This window comes from Callionymus lyra, chromosome 2 (assembly GCF_982586985.1).
Source record: "Callionymus lyra chromosome 2, fCalLyr1.hap1.1, whole genome shotgun sequence".
NCBI classification, from domain to species: Eukaryota; Metazoa; Chordata; class Actinopteri; order Syngnathiformes; family Callionymidae; genus Callionymus; species Callionymus lyra.
In genome coordinates this window covers 25,595,246-25,620,803 of record NC_141819.1, presented here as the reverse complement: position 1 = coordinate 25,620,803, position 25,558 = coordinate 25,595,246, and the positions used below count along the sequence as shown (strand labels likewise).

The 25,558-nt window shown below is 37.7% G+C and overlaps 1 protein-coding gene across 1 annotated transcript in view; it reads left to right on the top strand.

The window, feature by feature from the left end:
* uts2r1 (urotensin 2 receptor 1) overlaps positions 1-21,348 on the top strand; it is a 41,808-nt gene extending 20,460 nt beyond the window's left edge. Inside the window, exon 4 of the mRNA XM_087782872.1 lies at positions 20,927-21,348. The gene's annotated coding sequence lies outside the window, so the exon portion shown is untranslated. The remainder of the gene's footprint in view (positions 1-20,926) is intronic.
* Positions 21,349-25,558: the final 4,210 nt, after the last annotated feature.

The window sequence follows — 25,558 nt, the reverse complement described above, 5'->3', positions numbered from 1 at the left end:
TCTCTGCACGGTTTTCAATTCCATAGGCTTTGGAGATCCTTTCCACAAGCACGGTCAGTTTTTCTTCTCCAGCTAGCCAATGTCATGGTATGTTATTGGTCTGCCTCCTATACTGACAATATATTTATGGTCTGCCGGCGTATCCTTCATGATATGCTCCAGAAAAAGATTAAGAGAATGAGGGAGAGAAGGCATCCTTGGCACACTCCAGTTGTTGTCTTGACCCAATCCCCAATATCTCCAAGAACTGCACTGGTGGCTGTGTTGTACAGATGTTGAATGACTCTGACAAGGTTGAGGCTGATGTTATATTTCCTCATCGGTGCCCACAGCGCAGCATGTCATAACCGATCGAAAGCTTTCTACAAGCACGTGGTAAACGTGTTGTTAATGCTGCAGGTAGCTCTCATAGATCATCCTCAAGCTGAAGATCTGTTCGGTGGTGCTCGACATGCTCTAAAACCTGCATGTTCTCCAGCTACGATTCTGTTTTTTTCTCTTGTTGCTATGCATTTACTACGTATTTTAGAAATTGTGATCATTTTCAACATTTCATTTGAATAAAAAAATGTACCACAAGAACACTGTATAATGACATCGATGATAATGTCCAGTTTTTACATATGTGGTGAGAGCTTGTTGTCTAAAAATGTTTGCCCAAAAGAACACCTCTGCAGGTCTGGAACAGAAAAAGATTGTCAAGTTCCCCTGTGATGTTACGCCAGATGCATTATTTAAAGGCGGAAAGAACAGTTTGTTTTAAGTGCATTCAGCTGTAATGGCCTCCAGAAGGCCACGAGAGATTCAGTAGCACTGTCGCTCCTCAAGACTCTCCTTCTGCTTGGTGATGTAAGACACGTTTTTTTTTAACTTTCAAAAACTTAAGTTTGTCTGTCACGCCGATATCATAGATATCACCATCGTTTTGAGGCAGTGAGGCGTCTGCACGGTTGCCATGTCAACGACCATCAATCACCTTCAGCTCAGATTGATATGAATTCGTTTTCGTGAGGCTATTTGTGGAAGATGCAACCCGAGTAAATGTGAGACAATAAATCATCGCCAAGGTTCCAAAATTATGATTTAACAGTTCACACTTAGTCCGTCAATATTTCTACTCGGTGGAGAATCCTTGGAAACGCTCCGATGAGATTAGATGAACTTGATTTGGTATAAAATGACAATTGGATAGTAAACAGAGGGACCATAAAATACAAAATGTTGAGATTGAAGTTGATGCAATTTATCTCCAGGTTGAAATTGCTGAAATATAATTTAAACATTTACCTTTTGTAGGATGTAAAATTTAGACCCCAAGATAAACAAAATGCTGGTTTATAAAATATAGAAATACTTTTTCCAAACTGGTGCTTTACCCCTTGTGTTATCACAGGGTCAACGTGACCCGATAACCCTTTTACAAATGTGTTTGTTGTCCAAATGTGTTTTGGGTCACTTTGACCCTGAGATAACAGAAGGGTGTGATGATGCTTATTTGATCAATAAAATAAATACATTTTTTATGTTCTGTGAGTTTTATTTCAAGGATCATTGTCAATTGTGACAGACTCATTTATTTTCTGTCAAAAACATTTTAGGAATTACTTTTGTCCACAACCTGCTGAAGCAAAGAGGCCTAAAAGTGCCTCATTTGAATTAACTGACAAAATATTGTATAGCGTTCACCAAAAAAAAGAACAGAGGGGCAGGAATAATAAACTGAACTCTCAGTACCGCTTACGTCAGACCAGACCAGCCATTTTAGTACTCAGTATTGACATCCATCTCTAGTGAAGACGGCCCAATAAAACTGGTTTGTGGTTATTGTAGACATTTTTAAACACATAAACCATAAGACATAGCATATTGTTTGTTTAAAAATACACCACACTATTAAATCTCACAGCATAGTCATGGGAAAAAAAAGAGGATAAAAACACTACAACATATTATGGTTGCAGTATATATACTGGTCTGTGTACAAGAGGATAGTTTGTCCCTATTTAACCTCATTTATTTCCCCTCTGGCCTGTCACCTCTGCGCAGTGATGTGTTTTATCCTCCCTCCCAGGCAGAAAACAAATGTGGTTGGTCCGTAACCTTGAGTCAGCAATTACAGTAAACTGAATGAATGATCAATCACATGGAAACAGACGGTCGATCCAATTTTAATGCAGACCACTTGTCCATGTTTTGGAGTTTTGCTTCAGGAGGAGAAATCTTTCCCTAGAGTTTGTTCATATAAATATTATTACTTTCCTCTCTTAAGTTACGACAGTTTTTAGTTTTTTTGTCACTGTCTAACAAAAAATGTGTCAAAATTAAAACCATTTAATCCTTGAGTTATCTCAGGGTCAAGGTGACCCAAAGGCCCCAAAACAAATGTGTTTGTGGTATCCCTTGTGTTGTCTCTGCGTCAAGATGAACGACCTCCCTGGCTTCCATTTATACATATGCAGTGGTGGAGGTCGTTTATCTTGACCCAGAAACAACACAAGACATTTTACCAAAAACGTAATCAACGATGAGAAAATCCCTCAAAAAAGGACATTTAACATTAGGCTGTGACATTTATTAAGCTAAATAAGCTGCAATTTTATTATTTTATTTATGAGTTTTTTCAAAACATTTTTTCAACTAACTAACTAAAAATGTTTTGAGGGATTAATATATACTCGAAATATTACACACAAGAAAGGAGGGGGGAAAGAATAAGTGTGAAAATGTATATTAATAATAAATACAAAATACATTTGTTAATGGATTAGAACTATTTATACATGATCATACTTTGACATTACGAGGGCCGCATAAATACAGTCAAAGCGCCACATGTGGCCCCCGGGCCGCACTCTGCCCAGGTGTGGTATAAAGTGTCAATCAAAAATGAAGTGTCATTATTGATACAGTGTAGATATGTAGCAAAGCCTATGAAAATAGAAGAGTTTGATTGTCAACAAGCTGCTTAACTTCCTGTTCCCGTACAGATTGTGTCCCAAATTGATTTGATAATTTTGTTGTTTGACGACAACAAGCTGTTTTTAAGAGAGCGATAGAGTTTGAGAATGTCAGCGATTACTCTGGAAAATGCAATCTCTGATGTAATTTGTTGATGTTTTTGCTTCTCTTAGAAGGACATTGTGTTGAAATAGTCAACATTGGGGAGATTATTATTCATCCAACAATCAACTTCTGTAATCGTTGGGCTAAATTAGTATTTTGATTATTTTAAATTACAGCAGAGACTAACAGTCATGTTGTTTCTTGTTGACTCTAACTGACTCTGCTACAAAACATTGACTTGGGTTTGAGTTTTAAATTACGCTATTTGCTTGATCACGTTTCAAACACCTGTTCACCATAACTTAATTGCTGATGAAGTTAATGGAACCATTGAGGGAATCAAGAGCGGAAATGATTCAGGTTAGAAAGTAATATCAAAAGACATCTGTGCTTGTAAACAGAGCCTTCTGTCTGTTTTTTTTTTAACTGGTGTCGCCGCTTTCAAATCAGGCACAACAAACAAACTTGGCCACACGAGCTACTTCTTTCAAAGACCTTGACTGTAGATGCTTTTGATCAGTTTCTACACGGCCTGGTAAAATACTTTTTGTAAACAGAGTAAAAGAAACGAGCAACGTGTGATTAAGATTGAAAGAAAACGCATGATAAATTCATAAGAAAACTTGTTATAGACTTTGTGTTTAACACCATTTACAGTCTCCCGAATATTAAAAACCCAAATTGTCCCTAATGTCAAGAGGTGTGCGATGAATTAGTTATTTAATGCTGACACCCGTAAGAAGTATTTGTCACATGAAATAATCCAAGCGAGGCTCTTGCTTATTGAGCTAATGCGGTGATGTGATAAACGTTTCTATTCATGAGCTCTGACAGCTGTGGAAGAGCAGCAGGATTACAGCTTCGTATTTGTTGGATTCCACTGAACCAGGCCAGGAACATACTAGTCACGGGAGGTACAAACATATGTATATTTATAGTTTCCTTATCCAATTTGTGAGGGAGATATGAGGCGTGTTGAAGGATGATAGGGAACATGGTACGCCAGATTCTTCTGAGGATTACATCTCTGATAGCGAAGAAGGTCAGCAGGGGTTCGAGTGGCAGAATGAGGTGCAGATGGAGCGCAGCAGGGTGAAGGGAGCAAAAGAGAAACTGTGGGAGACGAGAACTGTGCGACAAAATCTTAACGCAAACAGGAAGCGGAATTCTCTGGTGTGACCGAAACCCTTAGCTGCCCTCGGCTCTGCTGCCCCTAAATTTAGGAAATAATAGCCACTCTGAAGTCAGGCGCCGGGACCATTTGTTGCCCTTGAGCAGATTTCACATGGCCCGCAGTCTCTGCTTTTAAATGTATAATCCAAAAAAAAAAAAGTTGAATAAGCAACATTTTTTTGATTAAAAAAAAATTAGAACTTATAAGTAAAATGCTCATTTTAAATGCTAACATGCTAATGCTAATTTCTAAATACTGAAAATGTATTTCCTTACGGTCGGTGGCACAGTTCACAATTTTGTGTCAGATGAATATGAAGACGCTTTTATTTGAAGTTCTGAATTGGACTACTCTTGGTATGATCTCAGTTTGTTTTCCCCTTTCCTCTTTAAAAAAAAACAAGCTTTTGAAACTACTGTCTGAAGTCGTGGTATCTGTTATGACAGCGATGAAATCTTCAACAGAACAAACTCAAAGAAGCTGGAAGTCGACTTCTTATCAGCTCTGCTCATCTGTGGATCGACCACCGAATGTGGCGGCTGGCGGCCGACCATTTGGACTTCAGAGCAGATCATTGTCCACAGCAAGAGTCAGAAAACGAATCAATAATATCTTCTCAACCAAATCAGATCATACAGTTTTATATGTGTTTTGTTGCAATGCCAACCTCTGTAGTGTATGATGGAGAAACGTTTAGAGCAGGGGTCGGCAATTATAATTCTTCAAGGGCCACATTAAATGATGTGAATGTTGTTAGGGGCCGTCAAGCAAAAAGAAAGACGAGAAAATCCCTCAAAAAATGACATTTGTCATTAGGCTGTGACATTTATTAAGCTAAATAAGCTGCTATTTTATTCTTCTATAGATTTTTTATAAATAATAAATACAAAATACATTTGTTAATGTATTAGAACCATTTATACATGATGATACTTTGACATTACGAGGGCCACATGTGGCCCAGGTCTGGTTTAGATGTTGTAATGTTTCTTGTTGTAATAATGGACCAAGAAGGTTTATCTTCAATGTTCAACATTTTGTTTTTAATGTACCAGAGAGAAAACTTTTAATATGTATTTTCCTTTGGATGATTTTCTTCTGTCGTCCGCCGTCTAGAAATGAAATAACATGTAATCACTGAGATTACAGGTAAAAATAAGATCGATTTCACATCTGTGCTTGATGTATCAGTCCCTCTCCAGTGTGATGTTCACGCCCCATCACACAGCACTTCCTGGTTATAAATTTCAGAGGTGTATGCGACCCCTCTGGGTGATGGACAGTTTCCTCTCGGGGGCGGAGGGGGGGGGATTTAACATCTGTTTACAGCTGCATTCAAAATACAGAGAACAGCACCTGCAGTGAAAACGTTTATCTGAGTCAGCCACTGTAAGTACAGAACTTTTCATGTTGAATTAGTATTTGAGAGTTTAAGAAATGTTAGTTCTTTGAGTGAAGTTATTTAAGGGGCTTTGTTCTCGCCAACTTTTTATTAATTGTGCAGATGCACCGACGTAGGTATTTACGAGGAGACATGAAACTGACACACAAAACAAAAATTAATAATAATACTTGTAATACAGGTGTGATGTTAGATCTATATCTTACACATTTAATTAAAATATCATATTGATAAAATAAATAAATAATTGAATAAATGATCTGATCTTGATGAATACTTAGGATATACTTAGAAATAGTGTTGTCTCAATATCAAAACATATCAGCATGAGAGTAATAAGTGGTGAATTAATAGGCAAGTTAATGATTGATTGGATTTGTGTGACACAGTTTTACATTCACGATGTTGTGTGTCGTTAATCCACGAGCAGCTTCATTGTGTTTTCTTTCTCACGTACTTCTTTTCTCTACATGAGCTTATCTGCTGGCCAAAAATCATCACTTAATTTTTGAAGATTCACTGTCTATAAACGGTCTTTCAATAAAATACAAATGTAACTGTTGCTACAAAAGTCTTAAAATCAATATTAACACAAATTTAGATTTTAAAATAAAAGCTGCGATCAGGTGCCATGGTGAAGGTGGGTTGTTGTGGGCATCACAGAAGCAATTACACAGTCTAAATTCGAGTCAAAATATGAATCACAGCGAACAAAAGCTGAAGCTTTACATTTAAATTAGCCTCGACCTATTCATGGTTAATCTCCTTGTTATTGAGTATTATGGTGTGTTATCACATACTCACTTTTAATGAACCAGTGCACATGTAAGATGAATGTGAAAAAAATGCAAAATAGAAGCACCGAGGAGGAAAAGGTGAAGATATTTTACATGTCATGAATTACAAAAAATACTTCCAAAAGATAGTTGAGAGGAAAGTGGCTTGAAAAGCAATCTGAGCACTATTAAATAAGTAAACCAAATAAGAAAATAATGTGATCTGGCATGAAAGCCGAGAGGTATCGTTGAAACCCAGATGCACTGAAATGTCTTTGTATTTTAACAGCCGTCTCTTCAGAGAGTCATATTCTCCGAAATGTCAAAGATCTTAAAACAAATCTGTTGCTCATCGAAACCAAAGCGAGAGATTTTAATGTCAGCGTCTTTTTCTTCACCCAATTCAAAACAAGATTATTTGCAGAGCACTTAAACTTAAAGTCATGTATATAAAAGCGAATTGATCATTGTTTCCGAATCTCCAGAGGGATTATTAAAGTTTATCCATCCATCCATCCATCCATCCATCCATCTATCCATCTATCCATCTATCCATCTATCCATCTATCCATCTATCCATCCATCCATCCATCCATCCATCCATCCATCCATCCATCCATCCATCCATCCATCCATCCATCCATCAATCCATCCATCCATATATTTGAATTGGTTTTACATTTTTGTACAATAAGCCTGTTCAGTGTTTTTTGTTTGTTTTACAAAGTGGTGTATAACATACTGAGAGATTAAAGACATAGTCAACAACTGACATCTAAGAAAAGATTGATTTAGCCTCAAAAGATTAAAAAAAAAAAAAAAATCTTCTTGTTACAGTCAGTTTGGTAAATATACATTTTAGCAAATATCTATATATTTCTTCTTCCCCGTCTCAAAAGTTGCAGAGATTTTGTGATTGAGTTGCTGTAGATGCTATGCAATTATATCGACATTGTGTCCCTCACCTGTGGTCATGTGACCAAAGAGACTATGTGCTCCAGGTAAGGCTCAACATTTAACTTCTGCTTCTTCACAACAAAACTCAAGTTGGAAACTTTTGCTATATCTTCTTGGGAGGAGTCCCAAGAACACATCCAGGACACACTGGCGGAATAATTTATGGCAACACCTCATTAGATCTTCCCAGAAAAACTCAAGGAGGTTTTTGACAAGACGGTATTCGGAAGTTCTTTCCCTTAAAAAGAGAGTGAAGTGGAAGGACACTTGAAGTACGAACAGCCACAGCTGCACGACCCTTGGGAGAAGCTCGTCTGTGAGTCGCACAGCAGGTTCAGCCTCAGCCCGGCACTTACAGTTGCTCCACGAGCACCAGACACCCTTGGAAAACCAATCAAAACGCCAACCGCGATGCAGACCTAACTAGTTTAAAGATTGGAATTCAATTTGTTTCTCGCAACTCATTGTGAGGCCATATGCAAAAAGGTTGAAATTAAAAACCTCTCAGCAGGAGTGGATGAGGTGGAGGGAAGAGGAGCTTATGGTGGACAGATGCAAGTGTGTTTGATTCACATCGGGCTGGACATCAACGCTCCGAAAATTGATTTGCCACGGAAAGATTTTTCTTTCCGGATGAATCTGTGATCAATTGTCGAATGTGTTTTCGCTCAGATCTGGTCAGAATGTTGATAAAATGTATAATGAAAATAAAACAATTAGTTTCTACTAAACATTCTTTAAAAACAAATTGTCATTGATCTTCTTTCTCTTTTTTTGTAGTTTCGAAAAATCCGCCAACATCAGAAAGAGATAATTTCGCGGATTTGAGCTCAAAGTCGATCAGCCCATTAATAAAGTTCATATTTCCATGATCTAAGCGAAACATGGGTGGACGAATTCAGTGTTTTTCTGGTTGGTCAGCACATTGGAGCCGCCGTGAGATCTCACACAGACATGAGAGATTGATGAGTGACTTGATGAAATGGGAAAAAGATGTCAGGAGGTGAAGACTTAATATCTTCTACTGAGAGAGTAGAGCAACCTAATACATACTGTATTTTGAGGGTGTGATTCTCTAGATATCCATCAGGTTGTCTAAAGCATTGGTCCCCAACCCCTAGTCCGGAGACTGGTACCGGTCCATGAGGCAATCGTTACCGGCCCGCACAGAAAAAAATATCTACCGATTATAACTGTCATAAATTGTTTTCTTTTAAAGATGGTATTTTCATTAGCCATTAGCCTGTGGCTCTTGAATTGTCAAGATGCTGGTGTTATTAAAAAAAAAAAAATGTTCTTAAAAGTTCTTATATGAGGGTCGGTCCGTTTATATACTGCCAACATTTAACCGGTCAGTGGTGCATAAAAGGTTGGGGGACCCCGGGCTAAAGTACATAATGACAAGGAAAATACTGTACACAAAATAAAAACATTTTGAACACTTGACTTCTTTATAAATACTTTCAATGCGCAGCAATAAAACTATATATTTGAAACAAACGCATTTCGGTCTCACAATAGTCTTACATTTGATTTAAACATCACTGGAGTTTGGTATGATAATAATATACTAATAAAAATACTTTTGTTCATATAGCACTTTTTAATTACATTTTTTTTTTTTATAATATGATTAAACACTGAAAAGAAAGGAGAGTTAAAGCCCATTGATGAACCCAGTTAAGGGTTAAAAGGGAACATTACACAAAAGCCAGTCTTTAAAAGTGTGTTTTTAAAAGAGATTTAAAAAGAGGCACAGACTCAGCCAATCTTTTGTCCTCAGATGATGACAGCTGCCTTTTTTATTTTTGACAGTTTATATTAAAATGTCCTCAGCCTTTGGCACAGTTGATCACCTGATCCTGCTGAGAAGAGTGAGGGATTAAGTCGGTCAAACTTAGCCTGAAAAACCTGGCTGTTGTATTTGACAAAGACACGTGTCTAGTTCAACACTGCAGAAAACTGACCATAAACTGTTTCCTTCAACTGAGAACAATCTCTGAATTTAGGAAAAGGTTGTCACAGCATGATCTGGAGCTTATAATCCTGTGTTTGTGTCTTTTTGTTTAGCATATTGGAACAGTTTCTTATTGTGTCTAAACAAGATAGAGATGTCTCGCCTGCAGTTAATACAAAAATATGCAGCGAGAATTCTGACCTGCTCTAGTAGAAGAACTCACATTTCTCTGATCCTTAAAACTCTTCTCTGGCTGCCAGTTTCTTTCAGGATCAACTTTAAAATTCTGGTTCTTACTTTCAAAGCTATTCATGGTCAGACTCCTCCTTACATCAGTGATCTGATCCAGCCTTACACCCCAGCTCGGGCTCTGAGGTCTGTGGATCAGAATCTACTGATGGTTCCTCGCACACGGTTCAGGACCAGAGGAATGTTCTTCCTCTCCCTCTGTGTTTCATGGATCTACTGACTCCTTCAAGAAACATCTTAAGACATTTTTATTTGTGCAGGCTTCTCCTTGATTTTCTGGGACTCTTGTGTTTGTCTTATGTGTCTTGACCTTTTAAAGTATATATTATAAGTGTGTATTGTTTTTGATTGTTCAAGTGCTTTGTGACCCTGGTCTAGAAATATCTTTAGAAATAACCTTTACTTACTTACTTACTTACTTACTTATTATAAATGTGTTAAAATGCACAGCAAGGTGGCAATTCAGAGTATTCATGACCAACAACATAATTTGGTGAAATTAATCAATTTCCTGTGGTTTAACAAAAAGTTCAAATTTTAACACATGGCCTTTTTGTTTTGTATTGTATGAATTTGCAAAAGTAGATTTTGACAACCTTTCATGAACAATTGTACATAGTTGTGTCATAAGCGAGGGGAATACGTTTATTTAAAATATTTTCAAGGTCGTTCCATTGAATTTCTCTTACATTCATCACAAGGCCCTTGTGTTACTGGAAATGAGACAGTGTGCTCTGGGAATAAGCAGTTCTCGCTGACCTAGTATTTATATACATTGGATGGCACTTTATAATAACCCATATGCTGTTTTACTGACCTTCATTCAGATTGTTTTCGACAAACCGTGTTGAAGAGCGATAATCTGTTTTGTAAATATTCATTCATGACGGTGTGATGCGTTGCTTTTCCTTGAAAACAAAGTAATTCTGCTCCAGCTTTCATCTTCTTACTGTCTGCAAAATAAGCACCGAAGTTGGCTGCCAGCAGAAACCTGACAGTTATCTGATGACAGGAAGCCGGATTACTCAGTTGACGGTCCAAATCCTCAGCTGGTGCCCTTGTGCAAACTAACACAACTGGTTGAGCTTAATGCTGAACCATATTACACATCAATCAGTAAATAAAATATAAAAGAAAAACAGATATGAGGATGAAAAGTCTGTTTTCTTCAGACCGTCGCAGCATCTTGAGTGTTCAAATGAACCAATTAACCTTTTAATGAAGCATTGCTGAAACACTGGTCCTCTGCATACAGAGCTCATACATCAAGTGCTGACTCTGCAGCTTATTCTCAACACCCCTGGTGCTTATTATCACCCAACCCAGCTTCTGATCTTTGTGCAACTCCTTATGGAGTTCAAGAGTCCATGCAGCTCGTACAAGCATCTTCTCAACAACAGTTTGAGTCGTAGTGGAGAATTTATTTCCTGCTCTCTGCTTTAGCAGTTTTGGAGACAGCTTTCTTGAAGCCCTTCTTCGGGAGACAGTCGCTGTCAAAGCAGATGGAACCAAAAAATGAGGAAAGGATGAGGAAGTCGTTAATCCTCTTCTCTATGATGAGCTTATCCATCTACTAGCCTGCAATCATTGGCTGGTTGTTTTCATCACAGTTACGATACTAACAACTCCAAAGTGAAAAATGAAAAATTAACAATAAAGTAATATACATAGTTGAAGGTCAAAAACTCGCCCATCAAAAAACGTTCTCTTCATTCCTTCTCAAAATCATTAAGCTAAACAACAACAAGAATCGATTAACAACAAAATAAAATTCCACAGAATGGACTGATAGAAAGATGAACTGATGAAAAATCTTTCAGACGGACAGAACGTCTCTGTGAGGTGAGTTGGACACGACAGATGTTGGTTCACGCCTTCGCAGTTACCGCAGATATTAATTCCACGAGCAGGTTAGTTATGTCAACACAAACACCAGCAGAGGTCGACGTCGATAATTGGAATTGCCATTCCTCTTATGAAGACGAATGTCATTCATTCGTATTCATGAGCCCCCAGGAGGCAGCGAGAACCCAATTAATCACTCATCCTTTTTAATCTTTGATTTCTGACATAGTACATCTTAAATGAGCTGTGGAATGCAGAGCACGTGCAAAGTCTCGTTTTCAGATTGCATAGTTTATTAAAGGGCAACTCATGTGTTGATTTAAGTGTGTCTTTAATTGATCTTGGACCTCTATTGTACAAAACTCTCCTTTCATTGAAATATTTACGTTCGAAAATTGGCATTAGGTGTGTCATCGCGCGTCATCAATCCTATAAGTCTCCACCTCCAAGGAACTCATTGTATAAACAAAGCATGGCGTGATTACAGCTGGCATGGAAGAGGAGGGAAACCATTATTATGTCATAATGGACTCCGCCCTCGTAACCTCTCTCTTATAAAGCAATAAGTTCAAAACAAAAACAACACTTCCAAATTTGAAACATGTAAGTCAGGAGAGATGGGTTTTCACATCGTTGCCCTTTAAAGAATTTCAGCAAATGAAAGGTTACGGGAGCTGAACCCATTATGACATGGTAATGGATTTACTCCTCCTCCAGCCAGTTGTAATCATGCCCCGCTTTGTTTATACCAAGAGTCCCAAGAAGGTAGGGACTTTTTGGGATGGATGACGTACGGTGACTAACCTCGATGTTTGACCAATCACAGCAGAGTGGGGGTGGCTATAGTTAACAAGATAAACTTTCAGAAAAATGAAGTATTTTCAGTGGGCTGGGCTTAAGCACATTTTCTAATATGAATATTTAAATGAAAATAGAGTTTTGTACAAACAGACAGATACTGATGAGTACTATACAGGTCCAAGTTATATTTACGAGACGCTTAAATCAACACATTGGTTTGAGCTGTCCAGAAGTTTTTTTAGTTATATAACAGGCCATTCTAGAGCGATGATGGAAGTGCTGAACAAGTGGACACCATTCCACGTGGCTCGAAAATCACACTTTAATCCATCTCAGCTCTGGTTTTAATGGGGTATGGCAGTGGAACAAAGCATGGCTTACGTTGTTTCAGGTTTTAAGGGGAAGTGGAAATCCACAAGAGCAACAACGTAGCACTTAACTGATAGTTAGAGCCTAAAGGTACGAGAGAGATCCAGAAGTGAATAGTTTTAACACATATCCTTCCCGTTACATTCTACGTTTCCTCATTTTTCCTTGGCCAGCTTTCCAAAACACACTGTTGCTGTGAGTGCAGGCGACAGTTGAATATTGCTTCATACATTTTCCCTTATTAACATCCCTCTCACCAACAATTGAGTTGATTATCTGTGGTTGCCACTTAAAAAAGGTCTAGTGGACTATTTGGTTGGAAATTGGTGGCGACGTCCAGCTTTCCAGATGTTCACTCCACTCATGAATTACCACGAAACAGCTTTCTCCATCGGGACTTGGCACCAAATGTGGAAAGCAGAAGATGCGGGTTCCAACACATTTATGATTCTAATAGATCAAAATGATCGGTGTCGCTTTGAAAACCATTCACCCAAGAAAATAAGTAGACGTGATCTAATGTTAAATTGCAGGTTTTTATGCTGGTCTGGTGACAGGATCTTGGTGTTTCATGAAGATACCGAAATACTGTTAAAGGGGTTGTGACAGGATCGTGGAGTTTCATGAAGAAACTGTTTCAACGGTTATAAGTCTATAAATGAAAACGCTTACAGACAACACAATGGATTTTATTCAGCAGCAGACTCTAGTTTCTGCAGCAGTGAGCCAGAATATGAGATTTCTTAACTGATGGATTGGGTGAGGAGGCATAAAAGAGAGTCTAAATTGACTTTGTGAGAAAAAAGCAAAAGTGATCAGAGCTTAAAATGTATGAGGTTATTATGAGGTCCCACGTTCCACAGCAGATGTAAAAGTACAACAATCAGTTGCTGTAAAACATTAGAAATGTAAAAGGAACACACGCTCGTCTCTGAGCGAAAACATATTTTTTAGTTGTTTGACTGGTGGAATGAGGTCTGATGACAAATTATTATTTTCTTTTTATCGATTTTTTCCCACAAATGACCAAAAATGTCGAGTTTGTCGAATAGACCTTGAAATTGCTGTGACCATAATGAGGGTAAAGACCAGATCAAGTAATAATTTGAGCACAATTTTTTTTAATTAAATTGAGATCCTAAACTAAGAATAAAATAATAAGATGGCCCCATCAGTGAGAGCAGCTGTGAAAGTAGTGGCGCTTTCATTTTTAAAAATGATGAGAAGATCAGTTTTTCTTAACTTTTCAAATCAAAAGTTTTTCATTAGGTATTAAACATGTCCTGAATTGATGAGTTTGATTAGTACAACCATAGATGCTAAACATTTTTAATGAACATTTTCTGCAGAAAGATCCTATTTCATCGAATGATCTTTTAAACGTTACAAAAACAAGTGAGGACTCAATAGCAGAAACAGTCAAACTCAAGTTTAAATCCAGGATGTGTTCAGCAACAAGGCTATAAACAAACAACAAAAAAACATGTGAAAAGGGATACAGGGGCACGGATGAACGGTTATCAGACCAGCCAACTAAAAAGAGAGGAAAAACATACTTGGGGGGAAAAAACGATAATAACAACATCAGGATCAGTCTCTAGGGATTTGCAAATGGGCACAGTACAAGGAGTGATCAGGGAAAGAGCCAAACCCAGTCAATCATTTACAGCTTTTGAGCCTCTTCTTAAGAGAGAAGAATCAAAAGCAAGAATAGCCAAACAATTCTCCAAAGGGCAGGGGTGGTGCAGGTTTATTTTTCAACCAATGAAGCATGTACAGTTTAAACAATTAACTTTCTGTTCAGACAAGCAACACCAGACTGACAGTCAACTGATTACACTCTGAAGACACTTGATCGTCTCGATTGATTGAAACAAAAACCTGCACCCACTGCTGCCCTTTGTGGAACACTTTGGAGACCCCTGATCAAAGATGGGGCATGACAATAAAGACAATTATACTGAACTGGTTTAATATAAATATGATTCAATAAATCAAACGGTGGATGTAAACCTGCTTCTTCTGATCCGTCAGACGGTACAGTGAAGACCTCCAAGACCAGACTGTCATTGTAAAACTTGCTGAGCTTGCACATCGTGTTTAGCTGCTCCTGCTTCAGGTCAAGGGAAATGTGACACCCAAATATAAACATGTTCACACTTGAGTCCAGCACCTTGGGCACAAATAGTCAAGGAGATTCCTAAATAGACGTGACGAAAGGAGTGAAAAAGAAAAGTGTTTAAAGTGAACTAATAAATCTCTCCAGTCAATATGTAATAGATTCATACATTTAGATGCATAAAATAGGTTAAGATGGAGGAACAGGTCCCTTTTTTTACTTTGCTAAGTAAGTAATTAAAGGTTATTTGTAAAGCGCCTTTCTAGACCAGGGTCTTTAACAATCAAAAATCAATACACAGCTAAAATACGTGCAAATACAAGTCCAGGACACATAACACAAACACAGGAATCCTAGGGAAAAGCCTGTACAAAAAATAATGTCTAAGTATAAGTTGAAAAGGCATGGTTAGTAAGAAAATTGATTCATATGAAACTTGCCAATTAATGTATCAAACAGCATTAGGGTTGCAACACTTAATAACACCTAACAACAAGGGTTTTCATTTTTTTACGTATACAATGGTGGGATTCCATTACACCCTTTCTCATCCTCATGTTAAAATAATGCTCTCCTGTATCAAGTGACTAAATGTAAAGCTAAGCACCTCCTTACTCCTAGATCCCATCACCAAACCGTTTCGCCCATACCCGTCTTCTTGCAGATAACAAAGGCCCTGGTCCTGGAGAAATTCTTCTGGCTAGGTGTTTCGGAAGGGGAAAACTATTGTCACTGTTGTCCAGAGTGCCAGATGAGGGCGCCAAAACAAACAATTAGAAACCCTTTTATTCCCATATTCTCTGTTATAGCGCAGGCCATGTCATAGATTGTAGTTTGATGAACCAATTCAGGAACTAGGCAGGAGTGCCTCAAGGAATCTTGACACATCAGGGAACTTGAAGTTACCAAAGAGTTCTGTGGTCCTGAAGGTTCAACAGGTCCCATCCTTTGTGTACCAACCCTTGACTGACCCATAGTTATAGAGCACATAGAGAGGGCAGGAGAACAGTCCAGGCATGAGAGATGAAAAGGTGATGGAAAAAGTTTGCGAAATGAATCATAAAGTTCGACAAGCTAGTAATGAAAAGGTCGACCACGTCAATCATTTGAAAGAATAGTGTTTCTGAGGCTTTCCTGCTGCCAGTGGTCTGGGAGAAAGAGCTCGGGTTCTGGTGCATCTGGGACCTGAACTCTGCAGGAGATAGAGGACTGCAATCAGGAAAACCTTTTTCTCACCATGTGGGCTGCACCTACCTGATTGTAAAATGCGTCATATAACACTCCTGATCACAATCAACCAAAGGCCTTATTGAGTTCTAGGACCTCTAAAAGGTTTGCTTGAAAAGAACATACAGTTTAGCATCGCTGAAAATGTGTGGTTGAATCGTTGAGCCCATATTTTACCGGCTGAAATTGAATACATTGTCACAGTGGGAAGCAAACCTTGAGTAGATGAACTTAAAGTGCTTGAACAGGCAGACAAGCCTAAGAGGCTGGATTTAGGGAGGTACTGTATACATTTCATTTAGCCCATGTGTGGTACGGAATCATTCAATCACAATTTTAAGTTACAACTTAAACGTATTAACCCTTGTGTTATCTCTGGGTCAAGGTGACCCGAAGGCTGGAAAACAAATGTTCTTGTGGTATCCCTTGATTTGTCTCTGGGTCAAGATGAACAACCTCCCTGGCTGCCAGAAATACATACTCTGCATGGTCCATTTTGACCCAATGCAAAGAAACTGGGGCGTACGCTGAAAATGAAGGGTGAATATCAATATTTTATTGGTAATAAATATGCATTTTTGCTTTGACTCCAGACAAAGTATACTTTTACTTTGTCTGGAGTCAAAGCAAAAATGTACCAATGATTATACCTGTCTTTCCAGACCAGCCAAAAATCTAGACGAACTTGATGTTAAACTTATCAAGAAATGTGCAAGTACAGTGTTGCCATAATATAACACGCACACAACATACTTGTTCTTATCCAATAAAATACTAATTTGTGGCCACTAAATATGTTCATTATGTTTTTTTTTATAATTAATAATAATTAATTAGTCAGTGGGTGGCGCTATCAGACTTCCATCTAGTGGGCTCTGTAAATGACGACACTGCTTCATGAAGCTTCATCAGACCATCACTTGTATTTATCACGCATTTTATACGTATTTTAAAATACATTTTAATAGCTACGAAAACGTTCTCTTTCGCCCAGACATGTCCTTTTTTAGGGCCTTCGTGTACACATCATATTGAGGCCCCAATTCCTTCATTTACTTTTTACCATGCCTTGTCCATGCTCTGTAGAAACCTGAAATATAGTTTTTTTCAATGAAAAGTGTGATTATCACAATAAATGAAACTACATGAATCTAAATATTAGTTTCCAATTCAAAAGTATCTGTAAGAATTTAATCATAATGTGTCCAAATAAATACAATAAACCAAGAATATTTTCAATACTGTTGGATGATAATTTACCAATACATTATTAAGTTTTGATTTAACAAATGTCATACATTTTTGTGTCAGATTTTGAGCTGTGAAAGAAATCTTCATCCGTCAGTTTGATGATGTGAACTGCAGAAAAAAATGTTTAGTCAGCAATTTATTAATGGGAAAAAAAATCATGAACGTTCCAAACATATAACCTGTTCATTTATAGTGTGATAAATTGCCCAGCGGCAAAACAAATATGTAGTTACTGCGGTGGACACGTGCACAGACAGCATTTACACGTTAATTATTAGCAGCCGCTGCAGATTGTTGCTAGGGCAGGTACGTAATGTTGCCTGTCGTGCTGCACTGTAAAGATAACAACATAAACGATATCTGCCATGCTAGACTGACAAGGCTTTACAGTAATGGTGAACAAAATCACTTCAACCGAAAGCATTCCATTACCTGCGGCGTCCAGCCAGAATTACAGCTCAGCACAAGTCGTGTCAATTCCTTATTAAACCTCCTACAACCTATTTCATATAATACATTTGCTGCCATCCGGATTCACCGTGGTCCAGGCCCGGGTGAAATACATAACACTAACCATTCAGATAACAGCAGTAATTGCCTTGTAAATCTTTGGCATAGCTCTGCCAAGAAGCTGATTAAATGTCTCACCGCTGTGAATATTTCACAGTACACAAGTACACAATCCCCAAATGCCACCCCCCAAAAAAAGTCTACTTGTCGTGTGTGTCTAAACAGAGGTACAGCTATTTAAAAATAAATGGTTGTTTTATTCCAACTGAGGAAGATAAGTTGTGGCATGAGGCAAAGGTAAGGTCAATGTCGAAACCTGCGTCTGTCTTTTTTAAAAATCACCCTTTCTAACGCCACAGCATGCCAGCGAGCCATGGATTAAGTGTCGGGGAAAGTGTTGGAAATAAATAGATGGCAATGAGAAAAAGACATCAGATGTTAATAAAGGGCGCCAGTAGAGAGGAAATATCGAGTGAACAGGTGCTCAGGGAGCAGTTGGGGGGCATGGTTCTATTTTCTGCCAGTTCTAATGGTACGTGACTCAGAGCGTTTGGCAAGTAGAAGATGTCAAAGTTTCAGTTCAACAAATAACAGATGAGGTCGTTTTAATAGGAATATCTGTAGTCTATGTAAGTCATTATTGTTTTTATGTCATTATCATTATTTTTTTTATTCCTATTTTTCAAATTTAATGTTTGTACATAAAAGGGTATTTTTGTCTGGGTTATCTTGATTTTGTTTCGTGCCCTTGAGGGAAATACTTGTCTAGAGCTGGACATTTGAAATGGGACCATTACAAAGTCAAAAATGCCTTCCAAGAACTGACTTCATAGCCTCATCCGCCGAAAGGTATTTGGTGCCAATTTCCACTCGTTTACTTTGCCTGATCTTTTGGCAACACAGCTGTTGAAAGGAAACAACCTTCTTGAAAAAAAACTAGCACGGCTTCTGGAATTTTCCACAATGTTTAGTGTTTTTAGACTTTAAGTGGCTGCTGTTTCTGAATCTTGTTTTAGACAGTAAGAGTTAAGAGCTAATGAAATCTAGTTTTTTTTATAATAAAATGAACAGTGAAAGTAGTGCACATCAAACATTTTAACAAGAGCAACAAAGGTTTGGTGAATAAAAACCAAAGACGAGGAAAGATATTTTTTTAAAAACCTTTAGAAGAAGTTCACAAGTTAAACAAATAACATCAAACTTAACCATATTTCAAATATAAATACTATTTTGAAGCCTGCCAACAAGCATAATTGTTGTGAATGTGTAAATGTTATGAACACCAGTCCACGTTTTATTGGCTCAAAATAGTCAGGTTACGTGACAATAAACTTTATTTACAAAAAAACTTGACTGTAATTGTTCATGTATCTGCATGAGACCCTGTCTGGATATTGGACGCCCAGCTTGAAAGGCGCAAAAATACGCAGCTTGATTTTTCTTTGTCTGTTTAATTTTTGTTTTTAATACATTTTTGTTTTCACATTCCATCGGCGGTCTTTCCTTCTATAGAGTAGAATAGGTTTAATTTAGCCACTAAAGCTCCTATTCTGTCTAGATAGATCATTCTATGTATGTTTTTCTCCATGCTTTAAACCATGAAACAATCTGAATTAAATAGAAGTGGTCTTAGTGAAGCATTTTGCTATCCATGGTTCAGCCTCTTGATCAAGACTCCGAACACAATTTGGAAAAAATGACACATATAAACACAATTTTAACCCATAATATGTTTCATCATTTGCCGGCACATGAGTTTTACGGCTAAGAAGGTTATGATTGATTATTAATATGTACTTGAGTCATGACTTTAAAAGTAATTTCCCAAGTCCCTTTATTTTCACATTTACTTTACAAGATAGAGACTGACGCTGTTTTATCAATTTCCCCTGGGTGACTGTAAAATACATTTCTGCCACTCAACCCTAAAAGTGCAAGCTGTGGAAAGACAGAAGAGCTTTCGCAGGTATAAGTGGAATTACTAGCTGGTGAACTGTGGGTGTAGAATCTTATCTCTCTCTTTTCAGTTGCTGCTGACATGACCGGGTTGATATCAGTTTCACACCATATGCCTTTTTTTAGAAACCCCTCAGACCTCAAATGACAAAGCTTAGAGATTTAAATGGGCTTGTTATCTGCACACATGAGCCAGTTGTGTGTAGCTTTTGACTTTGCAGTGGCAAATTGCTTCTGAAGTTCTGCTCCACTCCACACTATATTTTTTTTCATTTTGGGTCTCTATTTTGTTGCATATCCTTTTAGTCAATCCTCATTTTAAGGGTCAGAAACCACGCTTAGAAATCATTGGTTACTTAGTAACATTCTTAGTAACAGGACTTTGCATTAGGACTGTTTTGTGATACTGAATATTGCGATGAATTCAAGTCCATAAACTCCAAAGATAAACTCCGTTAACCTACCAATGACACTCGGAGGTCTCTGCTCAACACAAACTTCTGAAAAATGGCCTGCAAAGCTTTCAAAGTTAATGCTCGACGGTCAATTTGGAGCTCTTACCTTGGGGTACATGGTGTTTAAAGGGCACAAGGACGATGATTAAACTTGGAAAACGTCAAATAGCCACCAAGTACACTCTACCTGCAGGGCTTCTGTGAGTTCGGCCAACCCGGATTAGCCATGGGAAATCAATGAATGATTATGACACCTGAGAGTGGTTCACAACACGGTAATATCAGACGGTCACAGTGACGCTACTAATTAGTGTTGCGATGCGTTCAGCCCTCGATTACACCCTCAGCTAAACATACACGGTTGTATGAAATATTGATCTGGTGGACATTGCTTATCACGTTGAAGCTGCAAACTTGAACGTGATACAAAATTACAACATTGCAGCAAACACAGTAGAACGGATCGATACATAAACAGCTACTTCCATGAGCCATTCATCATAAAGCACCGCAGCAGGGTTAAACAAAGGTCACCTCATCTACTGACGAACAAATAAAAAGCAAATGTTGAACTTTTAAACCTATCTTGGCTACATGGAGCCAAGTATATATGAGGTACAAGGGTGTATGGTGATACAAATAATAAAACCCGGGAGGTATTGGCAACATATCAAACACTTCTTGCGTCTGGGAATCGTGGTAAAGATAGAGACTTAATTTGATTAGAATTTCTGGCATGTGAAGGTTGTGTGAAAAGATGGAAATTATTATTTTTAAATAATAATTAAATCCATTTTCTTGTCTTTCTTTTCCAGACATGGATGTTTGCTTGGCAATGAAAAAGAAGAAATGACTTTTCCTCCCTCGAGAAAGTCATTCCAAAGTTTCCTTCTGGCAACACATGCTCACGACAAGTGTAAGAGACCGAGGAGGAAGGACTATCACCTCATCAAGTGTCTGTTGGGATGAGAAATACACTTTGTAAATGGCTTTGTACAAAATCTTCTGCAAAGACCGTGAATTGTAAATAAGCCTTTACTCCTGGAGATTACATTTCGTGCAAATGTTTTACATCCTCATGAACTTTCTGGCATGCGCGTCTGCATGTAAAATGTACTATAATTATTTAGTGATTATGGATTGTGAAGCTAGTTCCGGACTCTAACGAAAGATGTCTGTGAAGATGAAAGCGTGTGTGGGTGGACACAAATCAGTGCATGATGGAAATTTTGATGTTGAAGGGCATTCAGGGTTCTGTACTGACGATTAACGATGTAAAAAAAAAGTTTACGCTTTAATAAATTATGTGGATGTCAAACTAAGAGGTGTGTTTCCTTATCACTACTAGCTTTTTTGTGTTGCTTTTTTGGTTTGGCTTCTGATCATCCATTTAAAAATAACTGAAAACAAAGGAAAATAACCAATATTTAATTATAGATCTATTGATTGTAAAGAAAAAAAACCTGAGTAATGATATTGTCGTAAACCAGGAAATAACCATCACCCACTTGTATTTAGTGACAGGGGGGAATCAACAAAAAAAGAATAAAAGTTAGCAATTATTAACACAAACACAGATATACAGTGGAAAGAATGACTACTAAAGGAACCACCAGAACTGGAAGGAAAACATGCGAACGAACAAGAAAATCTAAAAAAGATGTTTAAATAAAACATGCGGTAGGACAACAGTAAAATAAACAGAATATCATTGCAGGTGTAGTAAACAATGAAAGAGGAAAATCTAAATGTGCAGAGGGACAGGATCCCAAACATAGACACTAATGAGGCCAACTTTACAAATATAGGTGTGAGGGAATCAGACACATCACTGACTGGAACAGGGAAACATACATAACTGATACGTTTCTTGATTGGGTCCAGGAGTCATTCAAAGTACTAGTTCATCCAAATTTCATCTACTAATGTTGATTTAGGGTTGGGATTATTTTCAGAGTAAAAAACAAAACAAAACAATCGTATTATCATTATCGTATTTTCCTTTGGTTCATTCAAAAATGTAATCTCAAATTTGTGCAGACCTGAAAAAAACTTGGTGAACTATAATTTCTTTCAGCCTACATAGAAAAAAATAATAATAATATAATAATATTTTTCGGCAAGTCAGTTACAAACGTGTAGATTATAATAAATTAGATTAAGTTTGATATCAAATAGTTTAGTTTTGAATGTACTATTATTTTGTATTCGGCATTGTTGAAATGCTAGTAGTAATAAATAGATATAATAATGATTGTAAAATTATTATGATTTATATTAATGTAGATAAAACCCTCACATGTTTCTCTAAATAAGAAAAATCAACAACAACCATGACTAAGTTTAACAACTGCAGTAAATATACAGTACAGAACACTGTCATGATAATTATCAGTGCTTAGCTAAGTGATAGTTCACCTAAAATTCAATTTTCACCCTCATGTCAACTAAGGGTTGGGATTATTATATATATAGAGTAATCTGTTCTTTTTAGAATTATAGACATAAATGTTTGTTCATTTTTATGAAGCGACTGGATCTCAGTTGTCTTCGTCTTAATCTTTGTGCAAAAAGACACTTAACAACATCCAAATACCTCCATACTGCTCGACTGTCTGACATAAGAGATTTAGGCTAGCATCATCCACTCAAAACAAGCCTAAAATATAGACTCGTTTGAGTAGTTTTCTGAAGAATTCCTCATGTCGAGGCTTCAATACAAGATGGACATTACAGGCCAGCACTATATTTGGATGTTCTTAAGTGTATTTTTGGATGAAGATGACGACGAGGCTTCAGTTGCCACATTAAAATGAACAAAAATATTTGCGTATAACTCGAAAAGGGAGCAGATTACTCTGAAAATAGTGAAGTTTGAATTTTGAGATCACTTACTAACGTTTTGTATACATTTTATTTATACATAGCATAAAGGCAAGAAGAGAACGTGAAGATTATATGGAATCATATTAAATTTAAAATCAAAAGGGTTTTACGGCTCCCAGGTCTTTTTCCCCGACTGAAGCGGGTCCAATGGCGCTTTGAGTGGTAAAGGTTGCCAACCACTGGCATAGACCATCAAAGTCTGGCAAAGCATTTCATCAATAAATTAAAAATACAGTTGTTGAAGTATTTCATTCTCCTGCTTGTTTTCATTTCCCTTTCCAGCTGTGTTATGTAAGAAAACCATTTGTTCTTTGGTTTGTCAGGTTTTTTCATCCTTTGAATGAAACACAAAGAATAAATCTTGCTGAGGGATTCGGGATGATGTGCAGGCAGAAGCTGCAACATTTGGCAAATACTTTACACACCTGACCGCCGGGATTCAGGAATGTTCAGAAGCAAAACGGATAGAGCGGAAATTAAATCACATGCTATTCCACAAAGACTCTTAGTCTTGTCGTGTTTATTTAGGTGTTTCTTCCCCTGCTGGTTAAAACCACTTCCACACAACATCTCTCTCACTTCCCGTGGACGAGGGTCAAGCTGCTATTTAAAAAGAAAATGAAAAGAAGCGTGTTCAGAGCGAGCGTCACGAGGGGATTACATGCCCTTGACTGATGCTCGTCTGTTATCGTGGAGTCTCCGCCGACACTGCACCTGCTAGCAAGGGATGTAAATAAAGTCTGATCTCATTAAACTTGCATTTGATGCTTTCAGGCATAATGTTAGCATGTCCTTGTTACAGTGCATAATACGTATGCCTCATGCCAGTGGGGAGCCGTGCATTTCACACATAGGCCTTCAGTGGCGCACGTTTGAATGAATCCACCTCTCAATAACTACTTTAAGGTTCTTTATACACCACAGGGATCTGACCATGAACTGTTATAGTTCAATAAGACGTTTAGATCATCGTCAAATGAACACAACATCAGTGGATTATATCAAAATATCACTCCCACTACAGTCTGTGTGGTTTACATGGCCACGACACACACGCTCTGAATTACAAAAATGGCCATTAGTAAGTTTTCAAGATGAGGACCTACGCTGTCGTCTCTCCTAGAGCGGGTGTTATAGTAAGTAAGTAAGTAAGTAAGTAATATTTATTTATATAGCACTTTTCAAGACCAGGGTCACAAAGCGCTTAAACAATCAAAACAATACTCAAAAAAGTACATACTTTAAAGATCAAGATAATACTGAGAACAACACAGGAGTTCGAGCTTAAGATGTTTCTTAAAGGAGTCAGTAGACTCCATCAAGCGCAGAGAGAGAGGAAGATCGTTCCAAAGCTTAGGAGCAACAGCCTGAAAAGATTTCTCTCCTCTGGTCCTGAGCCGTGTGCGTGGAACCATAAGTAGATTCTGATCCACAGACCTCAGAGCCCGAGCTGGGGTGTAATACCAATACATGGGGTGTAGATGTACTAATATCAAGCGAAATTGAAAAGAAAGACTGAAAGATAATCTAGTAAAATATTGGTTAAATTACCAAAGAAAAAACAGCTAATTAATAGAAAAAAACTTAAATAATGGAGCACCATTTTTGAGTTTTAGGCCAGTAGAAAAAATTAAATCAAAGTGATTTATAACATATTTATTATCCCTATTAACAATATATTTCATTACTCTGAATAACTGAAGTCCCCTTAGGCCATCCTACAACTGCTGTAAGTCCATGCAATAATCTTAACCAAGGTGCAATGTCTTTTGCAGCATATTTCAAAGATGCTTAAATAGGTAATGGTTTGAATCTCGGTATGAAAATGATGTACTTGCCCCATGAACCGCACCATTAGAGACAGACGAATCCTGGCATTAACACATTGGAATATTCCTCTGATCCACTAACGTATAAACCTGGCCATTCAGTATATCCAGGAAATCCGTAGAACAAACTTCAGGAACTTTTTGCTGAACCAAGACATGAATAGCAGCAGCAACTTACATATTGCATTAATTCAGTGTTATGATTTATTTTATATAACCATAAATACATGTTTTGTTATTCCTTGAATGACATGGTTTTTAGAGATCCTCTCGCTCAGCCATTTTATACTGTTCCGTTATCTGCCTCCAAAATAATAATCTGCTTCATTAACTTTAACTACCTCATTAGCAGTTATCATAAAGATTAATATGACCCAGCCACCTGCGTCAACCATTTAGTCCAGATAGCCGTGAAGCCAGGTGGTATCACAGCTAGGATCTGAAGATCAGTTGGACACGGGTCTGGAAGATTCATGGAAATTGTCATCGTAGTCAGTTTTTGAGAGCAGCAGGATTATTAAGCAATAAAAGTTTGAAAGCGTCCAGGAAACATCCCAAATTGGTGCCAGAGTCATCTTAACCGGCTTCTTTTGATGTGGAGGAGCGGCAGCTCTGCTTTGACGGAGAGAAAAAAGTAATTTGGGCTATTTGTATCTGGGATCTTGTTCTTTGTGTCATGAAGTAGAAATGTGTCTTGTGGCTCAGCTCTTTCTTCGAACATGTGGCTGCACT